This window comes from Suncus etruscus, chromosome X, assembly GCF_024139225.1.
Source record: "Suncus etruscus isolate mSunEtr1 chromosome X, mSunEtr1.pri.cur, whole genome shotgun sequence".
NCBI lineage: Eukaryota > Metazoa > Chordata > Mammalia > Eulipotyphla > Soricidae > Suncus > Suncus etruscus.
This window is the reverse complement of record NC_064868.1, coordinates 32,998,032-33,020,298: the sequence shown is the minus strand read 5'-3', so window position 1 is coordinate 33,020,298 and position 22,267 is coordinate 32,998,032.

Below are 22,267 nucleotides of genomic sequence, written 5' to 3'. Positions count from 1 at the left end.
CCAATTTCTTAGTATGGTGGGGATAAACTTTTGCTAAATAAAGCTTTCTGGATTAGATTATGCATAGTACATTTTAGGATAGACATAATGTCCACATCTAAAGTATTAAGCAATATGGTAATGAACACTAAGAGGAATCTACCCCATGTAATATCTTCTACTGTGCCTTGTGCGTCCATGTTTCTTACCTTTCAGAAACTGACAGCATGAGCATTAAGATAAAATAGGAACGTAGTTTGTATTGGAAGGAAAAAAAGATAATGATAATAATAATATTAATAATAATTGGGGGCTGAGAGATAGTACAGCAGTAGGGCATTTGCCTTGCAAGCTGCTAACCCTGGACAGACCCAGTTTCAATTCCCAGCATTCCATATGTTCACCCGAGTCTTCCAGGAGTGATTTCCAAACACAGAGCCAGGAGTAACCCCTGAGCGCCACTGGCTGTGGCCCAAAAAGTAAAAAAAATTGCAAAAAATTGCCAATGAACAGGGTCAGTTAAAAAGTCTACGGTGTGCAGTTGCTTATTTCAGTGGTCTCTATGGACATAAGCATTAGATTATTATATCAGATGTAATCAAAATTAAATGTATCAGTTGAAGTATTTTGTCAAGACATTGTCATAATGAGCACTCTATTGAGTGTAATATGATAGAGCACCAAAATGCAAAAATTAGGGCAACCAACCTATATTGATTCTATATAGTAGTTTGGGAAGATGGACATTTTGATTTATTGATTCTTCCAATCAATCAATCATACTTTGGTTATTCCTCTAATACCTTAGGTCCTCTTCCATTTCTTTCTGAAATGTTTGAAGTACTTTACCTCTCTTGTCAGTTTTATTCCTAAGTGATAGTTTAGGTACTATTTTAAATGGGATGGGCTCTTTTAGTTCTTTCTCCTCTGAGTCATTATTTGTATAAAGGAATGCAACTCTTTTTTTCTGTATTGATATTTTAGCCAGCCACTTTGCTGTACATTTATTGTTTCTCAGAGTTTTTCTGTGGACTCTATAGAGTTTACAATGTATATCATCATGTCTTCTGCAAATAGAGATAGTTTTACTCCCTCTTTCCCTATTTGAATTCCTTTTATTACCTTATCTTGTCTGATTGCTACTTCTGGGATTTCTAATTCTATGTTGAATAAGAGTGGAGACAGTGGACAGCCTTTCCTAGTGCCTTGACCTTAGAGCAAAATTTTCATTTTTTTTTCTGTTAAGGACAATGTTAGCTATGAGCTTCTTGTAAAGAGCTATAAATACCCTGAGGAAGGTTCTTTCCACCCCTATTTTGCTGAGTGTTTTCATCGTAAACGGGTATTGGATTTTGTCAAATGCCTTTTCTGCATTGATTGATATGATCATTGGTATTTCTCTTTCATTTTATTGATGTGTAGTATGATATTGATAGACTTGCATATGTAAACCATCCTTGGATCTCTGGGATAAAACCTACTTGGTCATGATGTATAATCTTTTTGATGTGTTGTTGGATTAAGTTTGCTAAGATTTTGTTGAGGATTTTTATGTCTATATTCATTAGTAATATTGGTCTGTAGTTTTCTTTCTTGGTGGTATCTTTGTCAACTTTGGCAATAAGCTTGATATTAACTTCGTAAAAGGATTTAGGAAGGATTCCTGTCTTTTTCATGTTTTGGAAAAGTCTAAGGATCATTGGTAAATGATTCTCTGAATGTTTGACAGAATTCCACTCTAAAACAGTCTAGACCTGGACTTTTATTCTTAGAGAGTTACTTTTTTCTTTTATTTTTTTTTGTTTGTTTGTTTTTGAGCAACACCTGGTGACTCCCAGGTGATACTCCTGGCTATACACTCAGAAACTGCTCCTGGCTTGGGGACCATATGCGACATTGGGGCTAGTGCGAGCAGGGAAGACACTTTACCACTTGTACCACAAATCTGACCCCTCAGGGAGTTTCTTAATTACTGTTCCATGTTTCTACTTGTGATTAGCTTTCTGTTTAGGCTTTTTACTTCCTACTTATTAGTCTTGGGTAATTATATTTTCCCAGGAATCTGTCCATTTCTTCAGGGTTCTCTAACTTAACAGTACAGATGTTCATAATAAGCCCTCATGATGTGTTGTATTTCTTGAGGTTCTGTTGCAATCTCTCCCCTTTCATTTGTGATATGATTTATTTGAGTGTTTTCCCTTTTTTCTTTGTGAGTCTTGCCAACAGCTAGTCTGTCTTGTTTATTCTTTCAAAAAAACAGCTCCTGTTCTCATTGATTCTTTGTATTGTATTTTTGTTTCAATGTTGTTTATTTCTGCTCTGGTTTTTATGATTTCTTTTCTTCTATCTATGTCTGGGCTCCTTTGCTGCTGATATTCCAGATATTTATGATGTTATTTTATGTTGTTGATTTTTGTCATTTTCATCTTTCCTATTGAGGCCTGCATCTATGAATTTCTCCTTAATTAATGCTTTTGCTAAGTCCCAGAGATTTTGGTAATTTGTTTCTTTATTGTCATTCATCTCAAAGAATCATTTTATTTCTCTCTTGATTTTCTCTTGGATACAGCTGTTGTTCAGCAGCACGTTATTTAGTTCAGAGGTATAAGATTTTTTCCTACATATTCTTTTTAGAGTCAATCTTGATCTCTGATGTGATGGTCTGATAGGATTCTTGGTATAATTCTTTTATTTGTGACTTTATGTAAGTTAGATTTCTGTCCTAAGGCATGGTTTATCCTAGAGAAGGATGTATGTGCACTTGAGAAGAATGTGTATTCCACTATCTGAGAATGGAATGCCCTGTATAAGTAGTCCTAGTTCTTCTAATTTCACATTTAGAGCACTTATGTCTTTGCTAGTATTCTTTCTAGTGGATCTGTCAAGTGGCAATGTTAGTGTGTTGAGATTTCCCCCTACTATCACATTTCTGTCCATATGTTTGTCTAGGTTTGCAAGCAAAAGCTTTATATATCTTGTTGGATATACATTTGGTGCATGAATGTTGATCAGAGTTAGAACTTCTTAGCCTATTATTCCCCTGATCAATAGGTAGTGCCCATCTTTTTATTTCCATTCTTTTAATCTAAGCTGTGTCTATCCTGAACTTTTAAGTATGTTACTACATTGCAGGAGATATCTGGGTTTTGTTTCCTGATCTAACCCTCTACTCTGTGCCCTTTATTGGGAGAATTTAGTCCATAGACATTTAAGGAAATTATTGACAGAGAGGGTTGCTGAGCTGTTATATTATATAGGGTTGTTATTACAATCAGGGATTTGTTTTGTGTAGTTGATCGCTGAGTAGTTCATTTTGAGTAGGTTTTTGGTTAGCATAAATATTGCGAGTTCATTTTTGTCCGAGAATGTTTTTTAATCATCCCTCCCATCAAATGAGAGTTTTGCTGGGTAATGGACTCTAGGTTAGAAGTTTCTTTCATTCATGTACTGTTTTAAATGAAAGATCTAGTTTGATTTTATATTCCTTCCTTTGTACTTGAGGGTTTTTTCTCCCTTATTACTTTAAAGAGTTCATCTCTCTATTTTATTTTATTTTATTATTTTATTTCATTTTTTGCCATTTGTTTTACTATATGTCTTGGCGTTGTTCTGTTAAGGTCTATTTTGTTTGGTACTCTTTTTGCTTCAGTATTTGTACAGCAATCTCTTTCCAGAGAGTGGGAAATTTCTTTGTTATTATTTCCTTCACTACTTATTTCCCCCTTTTCCGTTTTTCTCCCCTTCTGGTATTCCTTTAAGTTGTAGATTATTTATTTTGTCTTTTTTATTAAGTAGTTTTCATCTTTCTCAAAGTTTGACTCTCATTTATTTATTGACTTCTTTGTTGTTGCTGGCTTGTATTTTGTCTCCAAGTTAATTCATGCTATTCTCTCTGTGTGTAATTCTGCTACTATGGCTTGCTAACATGTTTTATAGTTCCCCTAGTTCCATTTGTATGGATTCTTTAATCTTCTAATAGAGTTTTACTTTGAGTTGGTTGAGTTTTCCACTATAAATTTCTTTTTTTGTTGTTTGTTTGTTTTTGGGCCACACCCGGCAGTGCTCAGGAGTTATTCCTGGCTATCTGCTCAGAAATAGCTCCTGGAAGGCAAGGGGGACCATATGGGACACCAGGATTCAAACCAACCACCGTAGGTTTTGGGTCAGCTGCTTGCAAGGCAAACGCCACTGTGCCAACTCTCCAGCCCTTCCACTATGAATTTCTTAATTTCTTTGGCTAGTGATTTTTTGAATTTCATTGCTAAGACAATAAATGCCGCTTTTAAGTCCTCATCTATAGATTTCTTGTGCTTTGGAAATTTGCTAGCATTTCTCTCCATATCCCCAGCTGCTGTTATTTTTCTTAGTTTCCCCATTGTTCTTTGCATTAGTGGGAAGGAGTGACAGAGTTTCATGGTGTTTAAAATATTATCTGTTTAATTGTGTAAGAGGTGGTTGGAGGGGTGCCTGTTTTGGTTTTTATTTGTTCAAGTTAAGTGAGGTTACCCAAGTACGATAGAAATGTTTCAATCTAGTATGTTGGGTTGTTCTGGTTTGAGGGATGTGTATTTTCTAGGGGAAAAATGTTAGGCCTTATCTGCCTAGAAACATCGTGTGTAAATTGAAGTGTCTGCAAGATTTGTGGGGAAGCAAGACTACAGGCAATTCATACAGCTCACTCTCCTTTGCAGGCACTGTCGGTTGGTTGGGGCTTTTGTGCCCACAGGTGAAATGTCCTCTGATGAGAAAGTTTGGTGTGAGGGGGGCCTGGTTTGCAAACGCTGAGGCTTTAAAAGATGCTCTGTATTCCCTGTGCCCTATCCCTATCGAACTACGGTTTGTGAGGTTGTGGTGTAGGGTGAATTTTTTTTTACCTGTTCTCACTCACTTCTCTCTGTGCAGGACTGGTCATTTGGTATGGACTTATGTGCCAGTGGGTGTCACGTCCTGTAAGGAGGAAGGTTAGGGAAGGAGAGTGGGAATCATTTTAAAGGGTAGCATGTAACACAAATGTGAGGTAAAGAATGCATCAAATTATGACTGTAAAATTAGCACATAGAGTAAAATAAGTTTTATCAACGTATCTATGTAAAGAAAGATTTTTATGTTACCTTATGAATGAATTAATTCATATTCCAAGGAGAAGATCTTCCTGACTGAACTTACCTCTTTTCTCTAAATATATTTTAAAAATAGCATTGAAACTCTTACATAAAAGAATAGCTGATATTTAGGTAGTATCTAAGTAGCTCCACTTAAAATTCTTAGTTATGATAAAGAAAATAATGCCTTGACAGGGGAAAACCCAATTTGACCAATTGTTTAGAGCTACTGTTATTATTTTGGGACACACTGTTCTTAAATTATCTCTTAAATGATGCAGTGAAGAGGATTAGGCATCACATTTGTGGTATTCTTGGGAAAGAGGCGTGTGTGACCTAACCTACTCATGAAAAAATATTTGATAAATCCTAACTGAGCATTTCCCACAGAAATAACTACATCTTTCAAAATGTTAAGGTCAAGAAACACTTCAGAAAGGTTAGCGACACATTTCAGATTTCGACAGAGTAAATAGGTATGGCAATAAATATAGTGTGTGATCCTGAATAAGACTTTGACTGAGAAAAATAAATGATTCCGAAGCACAATAATGGAAAATCAACAATAATTGCAAAACAGGCTCTGGACTAGATAATATTAGTAGTAAGCTATTGATGCAAACTGAAAAATAGAAGCCCTAAGTTTTCATGTTTGTGAATTTCCATGGTGAAAATAATTCCACCAAAGCTGATATTTTTTTACCAGTATTTTAGCAAAAGAGCTGAAAAAATTTCCAAATATCTGACAATTGTCTAAACATTAGAATAGTTGTCCATTAATTCTAATAACATTATTTTATAACCATAATATCATATGAGACATGGCCTTAATAAGAAAATACAGTTAAGCATTTATGAATAAAGAAATGATTTTAATTATTTTAAATTATTCAAGTGGGATGGAGAGATTGTACAGAAGGTACAACACTTGCCTTGTATGCATTCAAATGGGCTTAGATCCCTAGTACTCTATATTGGCCCATGAACCCTGCCAGGATTGACCCTAGAGCATAGAGCTGGGAATAAATCCTGAACAGAATATTTCTCCAAAACAAAAATAAACAACTGAGAAAAGCAAGCAAATTAAGTGATGCAGGATGTTTCTACATTTGTATAAAGATAAAAATAAAAAGGTAAAAAGGTAAGTGAATTGAGAATTTGTATACAGAATCTATTGACATTCCTTTGATTATTTTTACTGTGTTGTAATTTTTAATATGTACATATAGAAACATGTTCAATTTGTATATATGATGTATAAGCATATAGATTTAAACATTGTAATTGGTAATTAAACATATACTTGAAGTAGAGGAAGAAATAGTATTTGTGGACTGGCTGATACTTTAGTAAATATGGTAAAGGAAGAACATATGACATGATATTTTAATTAATGAGTCCAGTCTAGAAACACAGTCATCATGTTTGCACCAGGCCAGATACATCTCTTTTTTGTAATCTTGGAGGAGAGGACAAGCCAAGCCCCCACCCTGCCGAAGCAAGGCCTGATGCATCCATCATCCAGAATCACCATTTTGTATATGACACTACCTCACCATCCTTTTATGATTCTCTTCAGGGACACCATTATAGCCAAACTTCAGGTACACCCATATTTGTGCTGTTATCATCAGGGCTTTGTCGGGGCTAGTGCAGGAATCATCCCCCTGCATCTTCACTGTAGGAGGCCTGGCAGCTGAGAACACACCCTAAAAGTCAAAAATTATCGATAATAGTGATTTGAATTTCTGGAGAAATTCCATTTGTTTGATGCTGTGATCCCTATAAGAACCTAGAAATTTAATAAAATGGACAGCTAACAAGAGTTTAGTAAATCTACCAAGATACAATACTTTACAAAAATATGCTTGCTTTTGTGCTCCAGATTTTTCTTTTTTTAAGTTTTCCTTTTCTTCTTTTTCTTTTTTTTCATTCTACATTTTTTTGGTTTTCTGTTTGTTTGTTTGTTTGTTTGTTTGTTTTGGGGTCACACCCAGTGGCACTCAGGGGTTACTCCTGGCTCTTTGCTCAGAAGTTGCTCCTTGAAGGCTCAGGGGACCATATATGATGCCTGGATTCGAACCAGGGTCTGTTCCAGGTCGGCTGCATGCCTTATCCCTGTGCTATCTCTCAAGACCCTCATTCTACATTTTTAATGATTTTTTCTCATTTAATCTGTAAACAAATGTATTATAGTCAACTATGTCAACTATGTGATGCATTTTCTGTAAATAAAGGAAATAATAGGACCATTTATACAAATTTTGTTGTACATAAATCGTTTTGCAGTAAAGCTAGGCAAGTTCAATTTAAGAAAGTTAGAATAAGAATTTAGATCGGGCAAACCAATGAGAAAAGAGATTGGAACTAAACATACTAGAAATACTAGAGGAAACAAATATTTGTGGATTAGAATGGGCATATCCTTGTTCTGGGCAGGTTAACCTATATAAGAATTACTTTAAGAAGTATACACATTATGGATTTGAATGGATTTTATATGTTTCTCCCTTCTATGGAAAGATTTTTAAGGATATGACCATATATATATATATATATTATAAACTCTTTATGGGTAAATTATAAGTAAATATTTTTTCTTTTTTATCACTGTAGTATCACACTGAAATGTTCAGCTAGGAGACTGTTATTGGTATATTGCTTACTGTTTATTATATCAGTATAAACATGTCACCTTCCCATGAAAGTGTTTCATCAATAGTTAAAATTTCAATAAAATTTCAATTAAGCAATGATATGTTATTCACCTCTTAATCCTGCTAAATAAAAACAATTGTTTTGTGAGATAAGCATGATATGGGTCAATTAAAGTGTGTTAGCATGTCATCTGCCACTGATAGCTGAGTAGATATTAGATAAGAAAAATGATGGCTCTCCACTCAGTGATGAAAAGTCGCTCGATTTACAGTGAGAGGACCAATAAAGAACTCATGGCAGACTATTTGAAGGTTATAAACCTATTTCTTTAACTTTATATGTGCTATAATTTACTTTGCTAATTTTTATGTTGGGGTTGTTGACAGATGATTTTTTTTGGTTTTATTTTTTTTGTTGTTTTTTTTTTGGGGGGGGGCACACCTGTTTGATGCTCAGCGGTTACTCCTGGCTAAGCGTTCAGAAATCGCCCCTGGCTTGGGGGGACCATATGGGACGCCAGAGGATAAAACCAGGGTCCTTCCTTGGCTAGCGCTTGCAAGGCAGACACCTTACCTCTAGCACCACCTCACTGGCCCTTGACAGATGATTCTTAATTCTTTTTGTCTTGCTTCAACAAGAACTAATACAAAGTGTAGTTTAGGATTTCTAATAAGCTCACCTTAAAAGTTAATAAAACATTAAAGAACTCATTTTATTATTCTAATATTGCCAAAATGGGCCAACGCTAAACAGGAACCTGTAACTCTTGAAAAAAACAGTGGGCTTTCAAAAGAGAACTGAGGTTACCCGACGTGGTAGAAGAACTAAAGGATCTTCTGAGAAGTAGTATTTAGTCTTGATGTGCTTTATATTAGTTTTGAAATACCATATATACTCGCGTATAAGCCGAGTTTCTTCGGCACAAAATTTGTGCTGAAAACCCTGAACTAGGCTTATACTCATGTCATACAGGATATTTGATTAGGTGCACGTGCGGAATCAAATGTACTTAGTCTCCAGTCGTCGTCTGCTGTCTGATGAAATGGGTGGTGCTTCAGCTCAGTTCACAAGTCGGGCTGAGTTGAAGAGATAGGCGGCTAAACTGAACTGTTTGCCAATGTACTCTTTAACCCACAATATTCTGTGCTTTGTATAAGACCGACAGCAGTGATGATGATATCTGCAAACTCAGTGATGATGACAATGTCTATGCTGATACCCTCACATCAGACACAGCTGAAGCTCTGTTTGGACATACAGAGGATGATGATGAGGAATCCAGTTTTGAAGAATTTTAACCTTTGTGATTTAGCTGGAGTACCTGTTAAGCTACGATTTTTTGCATTTTATTTAAAGTTTTCAAGTTGTGTTGATAGTTTACAGTTTTTCTTTAGCAATAAATATTGAAAAACATTTAACCTACTGATTCATCAATTATTGTAATTTTTGATACATATTTTTATTTTTGAAATTTACCAGTGGTTGCTGCATTTTCCACCTCGGCTTATACTCAATTCACTAAGATTTCTCAGTTTTTAGAGTAAAATTTTGGGGATTGGCTTATACACGAGTATCTACGGTAGATCCTTTTTCAAATTGGTGATCATAGTTTAAGGTACCTATATATCCATTGATTTCTTCGTATTTTGTGTCCTTACTATATTGTTGAATGTTTCCAATCTTTGTTCAGATTTTGACTTCAGAGTTATAGACACTGTGCCAATATTATATGGTTTTCGCTTTTTCTGTAACTTAATAGTAATTATATTTCATGTTATTCCTTAAACATTGACTGTAATTCTGTTACACTTTTATCCTTGTGCAGTTTGAAATCACTTATTAGTTTCATAAACATTTTGTTGACACTTTTACCCCATTGTATTTAGTTTTTTATTATACTTTATGTAACATAGTTGCAATAGTATTAATGTTTATGGTATGGATGTATAAAATTATTGCATACTTACCACTACAATAGTGCCCAAGATCTTCCACCCCTAAATGAAGTTTCATTAGATTTAGAGAAACTTAGAAAGAATTGGCCTTATTACGTTAGTACAGGGGTCTCAAACTCAATTTACTTGGGGGCCGCAGGAGGCAAAGTCGGGGTGATCCTTGAGTGCAAAGTCAGTAGTAAGCCTTGAACTTTGGGGGGTGTGACCCAAACAACTAAAACAAAACAAAACAAAACAAACAAAAATATATTCCTCTAGGGCAGGGCCACAAAATATTGTACAGTGGGCTGCAAATGGCCCGTGGGACGCGAGTTTGAGACCCCTGCATTAGTATCAAAATGATGATAACAAAGTATATTCTTTTTCTAATCACTTTAATAAGTTTTACATCATATTTATTATATTTTCATTTTACTTCAGTAAAGGCAATATTAATTGGAGTGAATACACAAATTATTATTTTAAATAATTTTCTTTAAGTTACAGATCTAGTTTGACTTTCCAAGAGTATTCAAAAGTTTCTAAAATTAATGAGAGTCAGTTAATATACTCTTGTTTACTTGAACTTACTCAATTCCTTTTGTACTTGATACCAAGTACAATATATTAAGACATAATATTCTCTTAATACATGTAAACTTTATCTTAACCAGATTAAAATATATTCTGAAATCAATGTCTTAACTTTAGCCCACAAATAAGTAAGCCTATATATATATATATATATGTATAATCATGCATCTACATATGTGTAGGAATATATATATATATTTATGCCTTCTGTTAAATAATCTTTTTATAATATCATAAAGCATAAATAATGCTTAAAATTACAATGCTTTTTATTTATTTTTAATTTTTTTCTTTAGAGGACACACCTGGTTCTGCTCAGGGCCTACTCCTGATCACTATGAGCTGTGCTTTGGGTAAAGTATGTGTGCTAGGAATTGAACCTGGTTTGACCCCATGCAAGGTAAGCACCATACTTGCTATTCTCTAGAGTTTGCCTTGATAGTATAGTGATTGTCTCAGATGATATATACCACCTTTACATACATCTTATTGCATAGCTTAGATTATTGTACTATCATCAACCTGAGAATCTTGTGGGTAGTTACAATTCTAAATATCAACAATCAAAAAACCATCTTTCCATTATACTGTTCTATTTTCTATAAAATGATAGTGTTTTAGAATTGATTTCTCAGATGCCTTTGATGTCTTGATCATTATTATTAAAGTATATTTATTATTATTTTTAGTGAATAAAAATGAACTGGGGCTTTATTCCAATTATAAAACATGAAAAATCAGGAGCTCAAAGATTAGCCCATGGCAATTTAGCTAGTAAAAAGAGTAGAGTGGAAAACTCTAGTTATATCTAATTCCAAAGTTATATTATAAAAAAATGTCTGTATAACATTCCAACAATAATGAGGGACAAATAATCCTAGTAAATTATAGTCAGATGGTAATTATTAATTTACCTATTTGAGAGACTGTTTGAAGTTTCTTTTGACATTTTAGTTGTCTGCATGAGCACATGTTCACTGACACTGAAAGCCCTTGACAAAATTGGAGGCTCATAGGGCTTTCAATCACTATCCATGCATTTCCAGAAGCAGTGTTCACATGAGTAGGAAAGAGAAATCATCCCATCAGACATGTACAAATGAGAAAAGCTAAAATATTTCAACATGATAACCTCACAGTGAGTAATATACTGGCATGTCTTTGAGTTAAAGTTAATTTAGTAGCACTTTAATTATGACATTTTTCAATAGCTAAGAAAGATTTGAAAGAAAGAGATTTCAATATAGAGCAATATTGTGAGTAGTTAAACTTAAAGGTCATAAGATCTCACCCAAGTATAATTCTTGAGGGATGAAAAGATGCAATATTTTCAATTATTTTTGAAGAGATAGAGTAATTAACAGAACTAATTTGCTTGGTCTGGCACGAAGTTGACAGCTGGCAAAGAATGACATGTAACTTTCTACAAAGGACAAGCAGTTATACATGTTTTTTAAATCCTTGTGAATATATTCTGTAATGGCCAAATTTAAGTTAATATGCAAAATTCTGAGTAAGCACTTCAGTAAATAATACATGAAATTTTAGGATCAGGGTATTAGATAGACTGTGATTTTGTAGAAAGCAAAATAATATACTCTCACAGACTGAAAGGTTAATATTCAATTTAATTTTCTTAACATATAAATTCTTATCAGATGTGAAATTGGCACATAGGGGAGAAGTACATACAACATTTTCAGCATAATTTATGATATTTAAAGTACCTAATGAGGGACACAGATTCTTGTGATGTGAATTGTGCAAGGTAAGAGCAATTTTTGCAATCAAACTTCCCTTTTAGACTGGATTTGAATCACCAGACTGTAATAACTTTTTTTTTCGGTTTTTTTTTGTTTTTGTTTTTGTTTTTGGGTCACACCCGGCAGTGCTCAGGGGTTATTCCTGGCTCCATGCTCAGAAATTGCTCCTGGCAAGCACAGGAGACCATATGGGACATCGGGATTCGAACCGATGACCTTCTGCATGAAAGGCCAACACCTTACCTCCATGCTATCTCTCCGGCCCCAGACTGTAATAACTTATACCAAGAGCAGAAGCACCTCTGTTTCAAGACAATTTTGTATTAATCTTGCATTCTTTTGTCCCTGTGCTTGGGTCAGATTAGTGTAGTTTTTTTCTTGAAGGGTACTCAGTACAATTTCTGGCATTCAAAAGAACTTAATTCCTCCAAACTGATTTAATTTATTTTATTTGACTATCCTCTACAAGACAATTTTGTAAGATAAGGTACTATTAGTCTAATAGAGAAAAAATTTAAAAATTTTTATTTTTATAAGGCCAGAGCACTAATAGTGCTTTTAGTTTCTATCCATGTTTACTTAGACATCTTTCTGTGCTTTATTATGAAAGTACATTATAGTAATTGGGTACTAGTTCTTTACTAATGTTGATGGTACTGCAAAAAAGAATTTTATGAAAGAAAATAAATTGTAAACTTGAAATTCCCACCTCATGACATCATTGTTAGTCCTGCAATAATTTATTTATATAGGTATTTTGTATCAGAGTATCTGCTTCCCTCTATCATTGTCTCCATGTCTTTCCCTTTTATCCTAATTTTTCCAGCTGTTGGTAAACTCATATATGTAGGCAAGGTCTCATAATCAGTTACATTTGGTCATTTGTTGTCCCCTTATTATGTTTCTTTGTATTCCACATATGAATGAGACCATTCTCGACCTTTGCTCTTGCTCTGACTAACTTCACTCAGTACTCCCCAGATCCATATGGTAGTGTCAAATTGCATAATTAATTTTCTTATAGTGGATTAGTATTCAATTGTGTGTGTATATATATACCATAGTTTGTGTATTTAGTCATCTTTTCTTGGGCACTTTGGTTGTTCCTATTTCAAAGTGTGCTATAATGAACATAAGAAGGCTCAAGTCTTTTAGGAATAGAGTTTGAGAGCTATAACTTGAGCTTCCATAAGATCCAGCAATAACAATCCTAGTGATATACCTCAGGAACAAAACAGCACAATACAAAATGCCCTCTGCACTTCTATGTTCAGCACAGCACTATTTACAATAGCAAGAATCTGGAAACAAACCAGGTTCCTGACAACAGATGACTGACTAAAGAAATTGTGGTATATCTACACAATGGAATACTTGAGGAAAAATTCCATCTTTAGGAAAAAATAAGTCATGAAATTTTCTTAATATGGATATATATGAAGACTATTATGATGAGTGAAATTAGCCAGGTGGAAAGGGATATACATAGAATAATCTCATTTATTTGTGATATAAAAATATAAAAGATAGTATGGTAACAATATCCAGGGACAATAGAGTTAAGAGCCAGAAGGGTCAGACAGTCTACAATACACTAATAATTGGAACTGATCACTCTGGACAATAATTCAATGCTGAAACGGGATAAAGTGGCACTCAAGACACCCCTCCATTGACAACAGTGCATACCACAGTTGCCAAAAAGGAGACAGAGAGAGATGGAGAGGGGGAACAGAAGAAGTAGAAAGGAAACTGAGGGCATTGGTTGTGGGAAAGGTGCACTAATAAAGAATGGTGTACATTGTATTATAGATGACTGAAACTCCAAAATGAATAATTTTGTAAGCACAGTGCTTAAATAAAACAATGAAAAATTTCAATGACATCAGAAGTGCCCTGCAGAGAGGTGAATCCTTTATCTGTGAATGCAGGAGGAGTCTATCTCTGCTCTGAGATTCTCAACTAGAAGAGACTGAGGGGACTTGTCTGCTTTGCATGTTTCTCTTCTATCTCCTGAAGCTCTCCTGCGAGGGCTAGGAAGGTCCCAGCAAAAAAATGTCTCCTAGAGAGACACCCAGGCCAAAGGCCAAGAAACAGTGAGTGAGTGAGTGAGTGAGTGAGTGAGTGAGTGAGTGAGTGAGTGAGTGAAAACTGGCTATCATAAGCGCCCAGCAGAGAGGTGACTCCTTTTTCTGTGAATGTGGGAAGGGTCTGCCCCTGCTGTGAGATTCACAACTGGGAGAGACTGAGAGGACCTGTCAGCTTTGCTTGTTTCTCTTCTCTTTTATCACCTAAAGCTCTCCTGAGAGGGCCAGGAAGGGCCCAGCAAAAACTGTCTCCTAGAGGCTCCAGAAGACCTGGGCCACTTTACTTTGCTTCATGGTTGCACGCTCTTTCTAACTAATGAACCCCAACTTAACGCACAGAAAAAAAATCACAGTACAAGCATGACAATGAGGAAAACTCGCAGGCAAACACCATGCACATAGAATGAGGATGATAGTTCTGATGACACACAAAGAAATACAAACACCTGTCTAGTTGGACAGAAAAAAAAAACAGAAATCAGAAAACTCCAAACTGAAGTAACAGATCTGAAAAACATGGTAGCTGGACTGAAAACCTCAATGGAAAGCCTCTCCAAGAAGGGTAACAGCAGCCAAGGACAGAAACAGTGAACTGGAAGATAAAATGCAGAGCAACTTTATACAGTAAAAGAGATTGAAAAAGAAGCTTAAGGCAAACGATCAGACAATGGAAAAAGTACTCAAGGAATGTGAACCAATGAAAATAGAAGTTTTTGATAAAATCAACAGAAATAACATAAGAATTATTGAAGTCCCAGAAGCCCAGGAAGGAGATCCCTAGGAAGAATCAACAGTCAATGACATCATCACAAAGAAACTCTCAGAGCTAAAGACTGCATGCAATCAAATCCTGCATGCCCAAAGAATACCAGCTAAAAGAGATCTGAAGAAAAACACCCCAAGACACATCCTAGTCAAAATGAAAAATTCCACAGATATAGAATAATGAGAGCAACAAGATTTAAAAGGGAAATTACATTCAAATGAGCATCCATAAGATTTACAGCAGACATGTCACAAGAAACTCTCAAGGCCAGAAGACAGTGGTGGAATATTGTGACAAGACTGAATAAAATGGATGTTTCACGTAGAATACTGCACTCACCCGAATCACATTCAGGTTTGAAGGAAGGATACATAGTTTCACAAACAAGCAACAGTTCAGAAACTTTAAAGACACAAAAGCAGCCTTAACGGAAAACTTGAAAGATCTACTTTAAGACAAGATAGAAACCAGACACACCAAACTTATACAAAAAGATGACATTAAATACTATGAAAATTATTTCCCTTAATGTCAATGGACAAAATGCAACAGTTAAAAGTAACAGTGTGGCTAAATGGATGAAAAAGATGAATCCAACCTCTACTGCCTACAAGAAACACACCTGAATAGTCAGAACAAATACAGTCTCAAAATCAAAGGCTGGAGGAAAATCATCCAAGCAAACAAAACCCTCAAAAAATCTGTGGTGGCCATATTAATATCAGACGACAGAAACTTTAGACTCAGAAAAGTTGTAAGGGACAAAGATTGACACTTCATAATAATCAAGGGATAAATAAAAAGGAAGAAATAACACTACTAAACATTTACACACCCTATGAGAGTCCAGCAAAATATCTAATACAATTATTGACAAATTTGAAAGAGGACATCAAAAATAACAAAATAACACAGCACATTTCAGGAAAGAAGAAGAGGAATACCTGAATAGCTTAACCATGCAGCTTTTAAAATTAGAACATGATCAACAAAATAAACCAAAAATAAGAAGACAGAAGGAAATAACAAAGCTTAGAGCAGAAATCAATGAAGTGGAAACCCAAAAAATAATACGAAAAAATAATACGAAAAATCAACAAAAGCAGAAGTTGGTTCTTTAAAAAAAAACAGGATTGATAAACCATTGGTTTATCACACAAAGAAAAGAGCACAAAGAAAACGCACAACGAGAAAGAGAAACTTGATAACTCGTAATAAAAATGGGAAGGGGAGATCACTAAAGATATTGCAGAGATTCAAAGTGTAATCAGAGACTACTTTGAAAAACACTATGCCACTAAACATGAGAACCTCGAACAAATGGAGAAGTTCTTGAACTCTTATAACCTTCTGCAGTTGAATAAGGAGGATGTATCATAGCTAAACACCCCCATGACTATTGACGAAATTTAAAAAGTAATAAAATGTCTGCCTCAAAACAAAAGCACAGGCCCAGATGGAGTCACTAATGAATTCTTTCAAACCTTTCAAGAGGATCAATTACTGGCCAGGCTCTTTCATAAAATTGAAAAAACAGAAACACATCCAAACAGCTTTTATGAAGCCAACATCACCTTGATACCAAAACCAGACAGAGATGCTGCCAAAAATAAAATTCAGAACAATATCTCTCACGAACTCAGCTGCAAAGATCCTCAACAAAATCCTGGAAATAGGATCGAGTGCCTCACCAAGAAAATGATTCACTATAATCAAGAGGGTTTCATCCCAGGAATGCAAGGATGGTTTAACATCCGTAAATCTATCACCATAATAAAAACATCAACAACAACAAAAATAAAAATTACATAGCCATATCAATAGATTCAGAGAAAGCCTTTTTTAAAGCCAGTCAAATTGAGCAGTGGGGGGTTATATACCAACTTTTTGTGATACTAACATTAAAGTGAAAGCATTTAATAAGATCCAACACCCATTCTTGATCAAAACTCTCAGCAAAATTGGAATGAAAGGAACCTTTCTCAATATAGTTAAGGCCATCTACCACAAGCTAATGGCAAATATTATCCTCAATGGAGAATAACTAAAAGCCTTCCCTCTAAATTCTGGCACAAGACAAGGCTGTCCTCTCTCAACCCTCCTATTCAACATAGTACTGGAAGTACTTGATATAGTGATTAGGCAAGAATAAGATATCAAGGGAATCCAGATAGGAAAGAAAGAAGTCAAACTATCATTGTTTCCTGATGACATGATACTCTAATTAGAAAACCCTAAAGACTCTACCAAAAAGCTTCTAAAAACAATAGATTCATACAGCAAGGTGGCAGGCTACAAAATTATCAAGAAATCAATGGCCTTTTTATACACCAATAATGATAGGGAAGAGATGGACTTTCAGAAGGCATTTCCATTCACATTAGTGCCAAACAAACTCAAATATCTTGGAGTCAACTTGTCCGAAGATGTGAAGGACCTATACAAAGAAAATACAAAGAAATAAGAGCAAACACGCAGAAATGGAATCACATACCCTGCTAATAGATTCGCAGAAAATAATATCATTAAAATGGCAATATTGCTCAAGGCATTGTACACATTCAATGTGATCCCTCTAAAGATACCTATGACATTCTTCAAAGAAGTGGATCAAACACTTCTGACATTTATTTGGAACAATAAACACCCTCGAATAGCTAAAGCACTCCTTGGGAAAAGGAATATGGAAGGCATTACTTTCCCCAACTTTAAACTGTATTACAAAGCAATAATTATCAATACAGCATGGTATTGGAATAAAGACAGACCCTCAGATAATGGAATAGGCTTGAGTACTCAGAGAATGTTCCCCAGACATAAAATCACCTAATTTTTTTGTAAAGGTGCAAGAAGTCCTATATGGATTCTTTCAAACCTTTCAAGAGGTTTGGCACAACTGGTTAGTCACTTCCAAAAAAAGCAAACTCAGACCCCTAGCTAACACCAGGTATAAAATAAAAAACCAAGTAGATTAAAGACCTTGATATCAGACCTGAAATCATAAGGAATATAGAACAACACATAGTAAACACACTTCATGACTTTGAGACTAAAGACATCTTTAAGGAGAAAACAACACTGTCCAAACAAGTGGAAGAAGAGATAAACAGAAAGGAATATATTAAGGTGAGAAGCTTCTGCACCTCAAAGGAAATCGTTCCCAGGATACAAGAGCCACTCACTGAGTGGGAGAAACTATTCACCCAATACCCATCATATAAGGGGCTAATATCCAAAATATACAAGACACTGACAGAAATTTACAAGAACAAAACATCTATTCCCATCAAAAAATGGGGAGAAGAAATGAACAGGTACTTTGTCAAAGAAGATATACAAATGGACAATAGGCACATGAAAAATGCTACGTATCACTAATCATCAAGGAAATGCAAATCAAAACAACTATGATGTACCAACTCACACCACAGAGATTGGCGCACATCACCAAACATGAAAACAAGCAGTGCTGGTGGGAATGTGGAGAGAGAAGATCTCTTATTCACTGCTGGTGGGAATGCCATCTAGTCCAACCTTTATGGAAAGTAATATAGAGATTTCTCCAAAAACTGGAAATTGAGCTCCCATAGGATCCAGCTATACCACTCCTGGGGATATACCCTAGAAACACAAAATACAATGCAAAAGTCCCTTTCTCCCACCTATATTCATCACAGCGCTATTTACAATAGTCAGATTTTGGAAACAACCAAAATGCCCTTCACCAGATGAATGGCTAAAGAAATGGTGGTACATTTAACCAATGGAATATTATGCAGTCTTCAGGAAAGATGAATTCATGAAAATTTGTTTTATATGTATGTACAAGGAATCTATTATGCTGAGTGAAATAAGTCAGAGGGAGAGAGAGATGCAGAACAGTTTTATTCATCTATGGGTTTTAAGAAAAATAAAAGATATTTTTGCAATAATTCTGAGACAAAAGAGAAGAAGGCTGCAAGGTCCAGCTCACGTCATGAAGCTTACCACAGAGAGTTATGAGTCCAGTTAGATAAATAACTACATTGAGAACTATTATAACAATGTAAATGAATGAGGGATGTAAGTAGCCTTCTAGAGTACAGATGGTTGTGGGGTGTGGAGGAGGGAGATTTGGGACATTAGTGATGGGAATCACCTTCACTGGTAAAGGGGGGTGTTCTTTACATGACCAAAACCCAACTTCCATCATATTTGTAATCAAGGTGTTTAAATAAAGTTATTAATACAAAAATTTTAATGACCTTTTGGGGAATTTCCATTAAAAAATAAAAAGAATAGTTTTGAGCCCTTCCAATTCCAAGAACTGAAACAGCTGGGTTGTGTAGAAACTTACTTCTCAAATTCTCATATTATCATATCAATATTCAGAGAAAGTGTTTGACAATATCCAACATCTATATATGATAAAAATTCAAAAAAAATTAGAAGAAACTTTTCTCCATGTAGTTTAGAGCCATTTGCCATGAACCCACAGCTAAAATGTTTCTCAATAGGGAAACTCAGAAATAGCCATATATTTCCATTAAAAAGTCTTCAGAATAGTACCAGGAAAAATCTAGTGTCAAGTTTACTACTGTAGATCATTAAACTGCAATACTGTTTGATTTCAGAGCCTTTTCAGTGTTCATTCTGGGAGTCTGAACATACCCAAGACCTGCAGGAGGGTGTGTAAGCTCTGTGCTCAGGTTCAGAGACTGAACCCGGGGGTCTTGCAGGCTATTTTATACTGCACATTTTAGATTATCTTTTCCAGCCAGTCATCAGAATCTTATATGAATGATTCAGGGATAAAATAGACCATTTAAACATCACATAGTGCTATTTGGGCATATTTAGAGGCCCTCTGTGTACAGCAAAACTTGCTGAACCGCCACTCTGTTTGAAGCATCTTTTTTGTCCCATGTGAGATGAAGATGTTTCAGTATTTGATCAAAAGAATTACTCACATAAAGTTTATGTATCCAAAAAAAACCTATGTATTCAATCTATTCAAACCTAGGTCAACAATCACTACATTCAACCAGTCAACTCTGCCTCTTGATTGTTCAGCTTTGAATTATTTGTTTTACGGATTGATCATTTTCCTAAGTTCTCCTATATCTTACTTCCATATATTTCTCAAAAAATGTCTATTAATAAACGTCTGCAGGTTAGGCTATTATTTCTTTTATTATATGTTTACCAAAGAAACTGCTAAATTTGCCTTTGGTTTTCAAACAGAGAAGCATGTTCTCTTATTATGGATTTTAATCATTCTCATTATTAGTACATGGATAGTTTCAGTAACAGAACCTGCTGGCAGAAACTTTGGGAGATTAATAGTGGTTCTCAATAAACTGCACAATAACCTCTTCCCACAATATGACTTGCTCTCTCATGAAGTTACCTTAAGTAATTGATAAAATTACTTAGTAACTTCCAATCCTTTCAGAGCATAAGTTTCTAACAGAGTTCTTCTCAGAAGCTTTTGCTACATTCTCCAATCTCTGCTGTTAGAGTATTTCTTCTTGGTATGATTCAAATAAGCAAATTTCTAAGAATAATGAGAACAGTGATTTGGTAACATTTCCAGGGTTCTCTCCAAGGTGTTAAATTCTGTACTCTGGGAAATACACGTATTTTCTTTTTTTATTTAAACAACTTTATTACATACATGATTGTGTTTGGGTTTCAGTCATGTAAAGAACACCACTCATCACCAGTGCAACATTCCAATCACCAAAGTCCCAAACCTCCCTCCTCCCCACCCAACCCCCGACTGTACAGGCTTTCTCTTTCCCTCATACATTCTCATTATTAGGATACTTTAAAACGTAGTTATTTCTCTAACTAAAATCATCCCTGTTTGTGGTGAGCTTCATGAGGTGATCTGTAACTTCCATCTCTTTTCTCGTTTGTGTCTGAAAGTTATTATTGCCAGAATGTCTTTCATTTTTCTTAAAACCCATAGATGAGTGAGACCATTCTGTGTCTTTCTCTCTCTCTGACTTATTTCACTCAGCATAATAGATTCCATATACATCCATGTATAGCAACATTTCATGACTTCATCTCTCCTGACAGCTGCATATTATTCCATTGTGTATATGTACCACAGTTTCTATAGCCATTCATCTGCTGAAGGGTATCTTGGCTGTTCCCAAATTTTTGCTATGATAAGTAGTGCTGCAATGAATATAGGTGTAAGAAAGGGATTTTTGTATTGTATTTTTATGTTCCTAGGGTATATTCCTAGGAGGTATAGCTGGGTCGTATGGGAGCTCGATTTCCAGTTTTTGGAGGAATCTCCATATTGCTTTCCATAAAGGTTGAACTAGACAGCATTCCCACCAGCAGTGGATAAGAGTTCCTTTCTCTCCACATCCCTGCCAACACTGCTTGTTCCATTCTTTGTGATGTGTGCCAATCTCTGGGGTGTGAGGTGGTACCTCATAGTTGTTTTGATTTGCATCTCCCTGATGATTAGTGATGTGGAGCATTTTCTCATGTGTCTTTTGGCCATTTGTATTTCTTCTTTGTCAAAGTGTCTGTCCATTTCTTCTCCCCATTTTTTGATGAGATTAGATGTTTTGTTCTTGTAAATTTCTGTCAGTGCCTTGTAAACTTTGGAGATTAGCCCCTTGTCTGATGGGTATTGGGTGAATAGTTTCTCCCACTCAGTGGGGGGCTCTTGTATCCTGGGCGCTATTTCTTTTGAGGTGCAGAAGCTTCTCAGTTTAATATATTCCCATCTGTTAATCTTTGCTTTCACTTGCTTAGAGAGTGCAGTTTCCTCTTTGAAGACGCCTTTAGACTCAATGTCCTGGACTGTTTTACCTACATATTGTTCTATATATCTTATGGTTTCGGGTCTGATATTGAGGTCTTTCATCCATTTGGATTTAACCTTCGTACATGATGTTAGCTGGAGGTCTAAGTTCAATTTTTTGCAAGTGGCTATCCAGTTTTGCCAACAAACATGTTGAACAGGCTTTCTTTACTCCATTTAGGATTTCTTGCTCCTTTATCAAAAATTAGGTGATCGTATGTCTGGGGAACATTCTCTGAGTATTCAAGCCTATTCCACTGATCTGAGGGCCTGTCTTTATTCCAATACCATGCTGTTTTGATAACTATTGCTTTGTAGTACAGTTTAAAGTTGGGGAAAGTAATTCCTCTCATATTCTTTTTCTGAATGATTGCTTTAGCTATTCTAGGGTTATTATTGTTCCAAATAAATTTCAAAAGAGCCTGATCCACTTTTTTGAAGAATGTCATGAGTATCTTTAGAGGGATCGCATTAAATCAATACAATGGTTTGGGGAGTATTACCATTATAATGATGATAATCCTGCCAATCCATGAGCAGGGTATGTGCTTCCATTTCCACGTGTCCTATCTT